This window comes from Tamandua tetradactyla, chromosome 18 (assembly GCF_023851605.1).
Source record: "Tamandua tetradactyla isolate mTamTet1 chromosome 18, mTamTet1.pri, whole genome shotgun sequence".
NCBI lineage: Eukaryota > Metazoa > Chordata > Mammalia > Pilosa > Myrmecophagidae > Tamandua > Tamandua tetradactyla.
In genome coordinates this window covers 17,784,361-17,791,307 of record NC_135344.1, presented here as the reverse complement: position 1 = coordinate 17,791,307, position 6,947 = coordinate 17,784,361, and positions in this window count along the sequence as shown.

Genomic DNA, 6,947 nt, shown 5'->3' with positions numbered 1-6,947 from the left:
TCTGAGAATATGTACTCAGTGCTGTCTTTTCAGCATTAAAAGCAAGATGTTAAAAATCTTTGCAGATTTGGTTGGTAGAAATATATTGTCTCATTAAAAAATAGGAGTTCTAATTTCATTAAACTCCTATTTACTGAGATTTACTAATTGTCAGGTGGTTCTTTAGTCACTGGACATAGAGCAATGAACAAAATGAGTCTTTGCTTTCATGAATTTACAGTCTAGTTGGAGAGACAAGCAACAAAGGAAAAATTGTGTGTGTGTGTGAGAGAGAGAGAGAGAAATAGTGGTTTGAGTACTATGGAGACATGAACAAGCTCAGAGGATGGAAAATGATGGTGTAACATGCTGTGGCTATTTTATATCCAGTGTCTAGAGACAGGCTTTCTGATAAGGTGACATTCAAAGAGTGACCAGAAGGAGGATAGGACACTGCCACCCAAGTAGCTGGGGGCCGAGTTCTCTAGGCAGAATGATCAGCAAGTGCAAAAATGCTGAGATGGGAAATACTTGGAAAGTGGGAGGAACAGCAAGGAATTCCTCTGCTGCAGTGGGAACCGCGTGATGAAGGGAACAGTGTTATGTAGGGTCAAAGAGGTGGTGGCAGTGGCTGGCAGCTCCCTGCAGCTGATTCAGTTCCTTGTAGATTCTAACATAAACTTAAAATTGGTTGAGCATGGAACCCAGCAGGACTGAACAGAAGGGTGACAAGATGTAAGCTGCATTTCTATGACTGACAGTGACGCAAGGGAGAATTCCTTCATATGTGTATTGTTTACACTACTTTTAAAAATTTATGAGCATTGTTACATTTTGAGGTTAAGCATTTTTTATAGTTCATGACATCATTTTTGCATTTTTATGTTAGCCTTTTACTTTTCTATTTTGTTTGGATTCAAATCTATAAACAATTTTTGTTGTGCTTACTCCTAATTCTTTTATTTTACTATATTTGTGTAAAATGTACTTTTTAAATTATAATAAACTGGAATTGTTTTTATCTTCTCATAAGAATAGTAAATAGATGTCTTTTCTTTTTGTTTAGAAGGAGAAAAATGTAAAAACGTTAAAAATCACAAACTAAAACTTAAAAATGATAACCAGGCTGAGTTTAATATATCACCTCAGATATGTGTTGTTTCTGAGTTTTTTTTCACTTTTTTGTTGCTTTGTCCATTTTACCACTGGGTACACACATTAGTTAAGTGTAACATCTGGTAGTTTATGTCCTACTTCTGATTAGTATAAGGTCATCAAACTGTTTTTGGTGAAAGTACATATTTCTAAATTGCTTTTTTGTTACCAAAAATAAATGGTTTTCTAGAGATTTTTGCAGGCCAACTAGAAATATTACAGTTCATATAATTGATTAAACAAGCTTTTGACAGTTCTATAGTTTTTATGCTGGTAGTACATCCTAATATATGGGGCAAGGATAAGATCCCATGCTTTTTTGTTTCAATTACCTGGAATTTATTGCTATTATTTTAAACATTGTCTCATTATTTTGATTTCTAAGAATCCACCAGGTTGAAAGAAAATTTAATCAATAGCCTAATTTGGGGGTAAACCTATTGAATCCTTTTTCCCATGATTTTGATATATCTCTCTACTTCTTCAAACCTTCCTTTCTGTTCTGCAGGAAGATTGCATATCAATTTTTCATATTTCATTTTAAATTTCCTTGTAGGTATTATATGTACATATAAACATGTGTTTGCTAATGCAAATTTTATATTTTTCTATGCATTTTTAACTAGTGAATAGTTTTATATGAGAAATTATTTTTATATTTAATTTTATTTATTTTTTTGTATAATCTACTACCTTAACAAAAATTCTTATGCTTTCCTAAAGAAAATCTCTGATTACCTATATCAACATTCGTATCATTGTCATATAATTGTCTTTTTAAATTCCTAATATTTACATATTTAATACAGTGGTTAGACTGAATGTTGAATAAAGTGATTTCAGATGTCCTGCCTTAATCTTTTCTTAAAAGAGGATGCTTGCTATTTGTTTGAGAGTTACTCTTTATTATGTCAAGAAAAAGAACTCAGGTTTTCTAGTTTCTTACTATATTTATCATCAAGATGATTAATTTTTCCTGTTAGTTTACAGAATCTACTGAAAAAAATTGACTTTAGCTTTTTTATATTAAAAATAATAATGATACTAGATTTCCTAGTATTAAACAATCCTTGAATTCTTGCAATAAACTTTTCAGTGTGATAATGTATTAGTCTGATGGGCTCCATTTTCTATTATTGTATTTAGAATATCTGTACCGTTGTAATTATTTTTCTTTGCTCTGTATCGAAATAAATAGCATCAGAGTGTTTTTTTCTTTGGAGAAAGAGTTTTAGCTAAGATACCTTTAAGTTAGCATACTTTTGAGAGTAATTCTTTGATTGCTCTGTTTCGTTTTTTTACTCTCCTTGAAAAATAGTGGTAATTAATATGTTCATAGAATATTTTCTGTTTTATTGGTGCTTTGTAATTTATTAGTATAATGGTTTGCAGCTATATTCTCTTTATTTAAAAGAAATCCTCCAAATCTTTGGACATATTGCATCTTCTTTGATTTTGCTATTTTTGGTATGTTCTGTTGTATACTTTTGCTATTTAAACTTGTTAGGTTTGGGTTACTTTAATTGCCATTTTAAAGTACTAGTTCTTGTGTTTATCACTGTTAAAGTTTTATTTTGTTTTTAAATTTCTGCTTATTTGTTTTTGCATCTTCCTCTTTTCTTTTTAAAAATTATCTTAATTCTTGTGTTTAATACTTTATTTATATTCATTTTTCTTCAACAGTGGAAGTTTTTAAAGATTTAAATTTTAATTCAGGGTCAGTTTAGTTAATATCTCATAACTTTTTGTTTTATTTGTGGGGTCACATTTCATTCTTTTTCCATATGAGTATCCCATTATTGTAGCACCATTTGCTGAATTTTGTTTGTTTGTTTGTTTTGTTGGTTTCTTTGTTTGGGAAGTGCATGGGCTGGAAATCAAACCCAGGTCTCCCACATGGCAAGCAAGAATTCTACCACTGAACTACCCTTGCACCCCCTAATATCTCATAACTTTTTATACAGTTTATTATACTATATTTAAAATTTCTTAGTTTCATTATTTATTTTTGATCTAAGAATTCTGTAAGCAAGTACATTGAGTTTCCTGTGTGTATAGATTTTAGAGGTATCATTTTGTTTTTAATTTCTACTGTTATTTAGTTGTGGCCAGAAAATTTGGCCTTTTAAATTTTACATTAGAGACTGTGTTGAGGTCATGTTTTCTGTGTTTATATGCATCGTCATCCATTTTTATAAATTACCCACAAATATTTTGTAAACTTCATTTACTCTTTATGGTACAAAATTGAGCAAATGTATATTCCTTAAATTAAACATCTTGATGACAGTTAGATACTTCATGCTATTAACACTCTTGAATTTTCCCCAGCACTGAGATTCTGCATTAGGTAGTATCTTCTGGAAAAGATGTATAAAATATTCATAAAATATTGCATGTAAATTCATGGAGTTCCTGGCTGTTTTGAAAGAAAATCATGAGTTCTTTTAGGTCCATTGGCTACTGTTAATAACCCCTGCTCTACATCTTAATTTATATGTTATCTGCTTATAAGCAGTTAAATTGGGGAAAAAATAAGTACTAAAGTTTCCCATTATGATTAAGATTTATTAGTCTCATTTTGTACTTCTATTCATTTGAGCATATATGCTGTGATGCTTTCTGGGGCGTTGTATTAAACTGTACGATTGATACACTGTGGCTTCGCTAGTACTAGTACCCGGTATCAATAAGTATTAACCTCTTTTATTCTGTTTCAAATTATCTTATACTCATTTATTCATGAATAATGAATAATGAATATTACATGAATACTTTCTGCACTTTCTAATAAATGTAAATAGTGTTTTTACTTGACCATTACATATTTTACATGTAATCATAAGATGTGCAAATAATCATATCTGCTCATTTCTAATATGTGACTCTTTGATTTCCTTATTTATCTGATTGTATTGAAATGTATTTTCATAATATTGTTAAATGATGCTGATGAGAGAATATTTTTTAACCGTTCTGATTTTAATGGGCTTGCCTTATGTTTCAGCAGTAAGTTCAATGGCAATTGTCCCTTTGAAATAGATATCATCATTCATGGTAAAATTATCCTTCCACTATTGGTTTTGCATGATATGAAAAATCAGGAGTGGTTAATTTGCTTCTCTTATTTTTAAAATACTTTTATTATTTTAAAAAACAATTGTACTCACACACTGTTCTAGTTTGCTAGCTGCCGGAATGCAACAAACCAGAGATGGGTTGGCTTTTAATAAAAGGGTATTTATTTAGTTAAAAATGTATTGTTCTTCAGAGGAAAGGCAGCTAACTTTCAACTGAAGTTCTTTCTTACATGGGAAGGCACAGGGTGATCTCTGCTGGCCCTCTTTCCAGGCCTCTGGGTTCCAAAAACTTTCCACAGGGTGACTCTTTCTCCATCTCCAAAGACTTGGGCTGAGCTGTGAGTGCTGAGAGGAGGTATGCTGAGCTGCTTGGGCTGTGCTACATTGAGCTCTCACATTTAAGCTTCCAGCCAATTAATCAAACATCATTCATTGCAGCAGGCACACCTCCTAGCCAACTGCAGATGTAATCAACAACAGATGAAGTTTACATGCCGTTGACTCATGTCCATGCAATAGAACTAGGCACCTTCACCTGGCCAAGTTGACACCTAAACCTAACTATCACACACACACATATAATGCATCCAAAGTGTACAATCAATGGTTCTTGGTTTAATCAGTTGTGCATCCATCACTACAATCAATTTGAGCATTTTCAGTGCTCCAAAAAGAAAAATCCCATACTCCTTAAACCTCCCTATTATTGACACTTAGCATTGGCATGGAACCTCTGTTACACTTAATGAAAGACTATTACAGTATCATTGTTAACTATAGTCCACAGTTTGCATTAGTTGTATTTTTCCAAATATACTACCTATTATAAACACCCTGTGATAGTGACGTACATTTGTTCTATTCCATGGAACAACATTCATATATTTGCACTATTAACCAGTCTTCATCCACAGCAGGTTCACTATGTTATACAATCTGTGTTTTATGCTCTTGCTTTCCTTCTAGTGTCTTCCAAGACCTCTTTCAACCACAATCAAACCCATAATTCAGCACTGGTAATTACACTCAATAATTTCTACCATCACCTCTATCCATTTCCAAACATTTACAATCAACCTCATTAAAAATTTTGCACAAATTAAATGTTGACTTCCCATTTTCTGTCTCTCATCATTTTGTTGTCTTTGTTTTCCTTTGCTTTTTTTTTTTTTTAACTCCTCAACTCTGATTGAGTGTATTACTGTGGTTTGACTTTTTTGGTCTTATAGATAAAGTACCATTTTCTTTCTCCTCCTTTGACCCCTTTCCACAAATGCACACCCACCACTGCTACCAACCACAAGAAGAACCAACTCAATGCACTTTCATCATCAGCAATTCATGCTTTCTCTCAGTTCTGTCTATTACTGAGAAACAACACTGAAGTTGACATTACTGAAATAACATACGAATGGAGTGATTAGCTGGAGTATGTGGGGTTAAGTTTGATAACCCACAAAACTTCCTGGTACAGTTTAGGTGTAAACAATAGAGTCCCTGGATATTTCCAAAAGATGCCAAATAATGTTATCTGGCTAGCAAAGTATCCTTCTGTTCACTCTCGTTCTAATAAAACTCTTCTGTAAGAAAGGCACATCTAATTGGGGGAATGCACAAAACAGATAATGAAATCTCCAGGTGTTTGCGTTTGGAGGCTGTTCTTTATGTTATTGCTTGTTTTGAATTTAGTGCTCTTATGTTTTAAATATTTATGATAAAATTACCATTTAGAAGACTTAATTTCAAGAAATTATAATTTCTTCAGGCTTATGGTGAAATTGTCCCTACGTAATTGTAACAACGTAGAATGTGAATAATGCCACCTTTAAGACTATGTTTATATCCTTTCCAGGTGGAGGAATAACCCTCAAAAGGGCATTCCTGGAAAATGATAATTACTAGATTATGAACTTCTTGCTGGTAAAGACTAAAGGAGTTTGTCCTTTTATCATTTGCTTGTTTTTTCATTGTACCTAGCATAATGCCTTCCATTTGGTAGAAAATCAGCATATAATTATTGACTTAGTTATCATCCTTTTGCTTTTACTAATATATTCTGGAAGCAAAACATATTTTTAAACTCTAACCTTTTTGGCATATCCTTTTGGTGTTCTAGATATTTCTGGGGTCTTATTTACATGTCAGTAATGAAATATAAAGAAAAATATTTTGTAAATGGGAATATTTATGGAGCTAAGGTTAATTACTTTTGAGTTCACTGTTATTAAATGTCTTGAAAATGTCTGGTATATAATACATTTTGAGTGACTGGCATATTGGCTTCAGAAAACAAAATACCTGGAGAAGGTTCTTGCCCTACCATGGATTCATTCTCAGATGAAAAGCCAACATTGCTTACAGTCCATCAGGGCAATACATCCTTGACACCGAACACTGAGGGCTTTAAAAGCAAGATACAGACAGATATTTGAGCTGCATTACTTTGAAGTTTATAAGCTATGGAAAGGATCGATCAGAACTTAGAGTTTTATTTTAAATTTTATTCCCATCTTACGTTGCTTGTAATGGACTCTGAGCCTATTTTAAAAGCTTGCCCTGCTAAACCATTGCTCAAAAATCCCTATTTTTGAGCATTGACACTATGGGTAAAAAGAATTCCTACAGAGATATTAGAACACGTGAAGGCACTTTATTCAACAAACATACACAACTAGAAATAGGTTTTAAGATTTAGAATTTGAGGGAGCATTGTCCCATGGCCCATCATTCTCA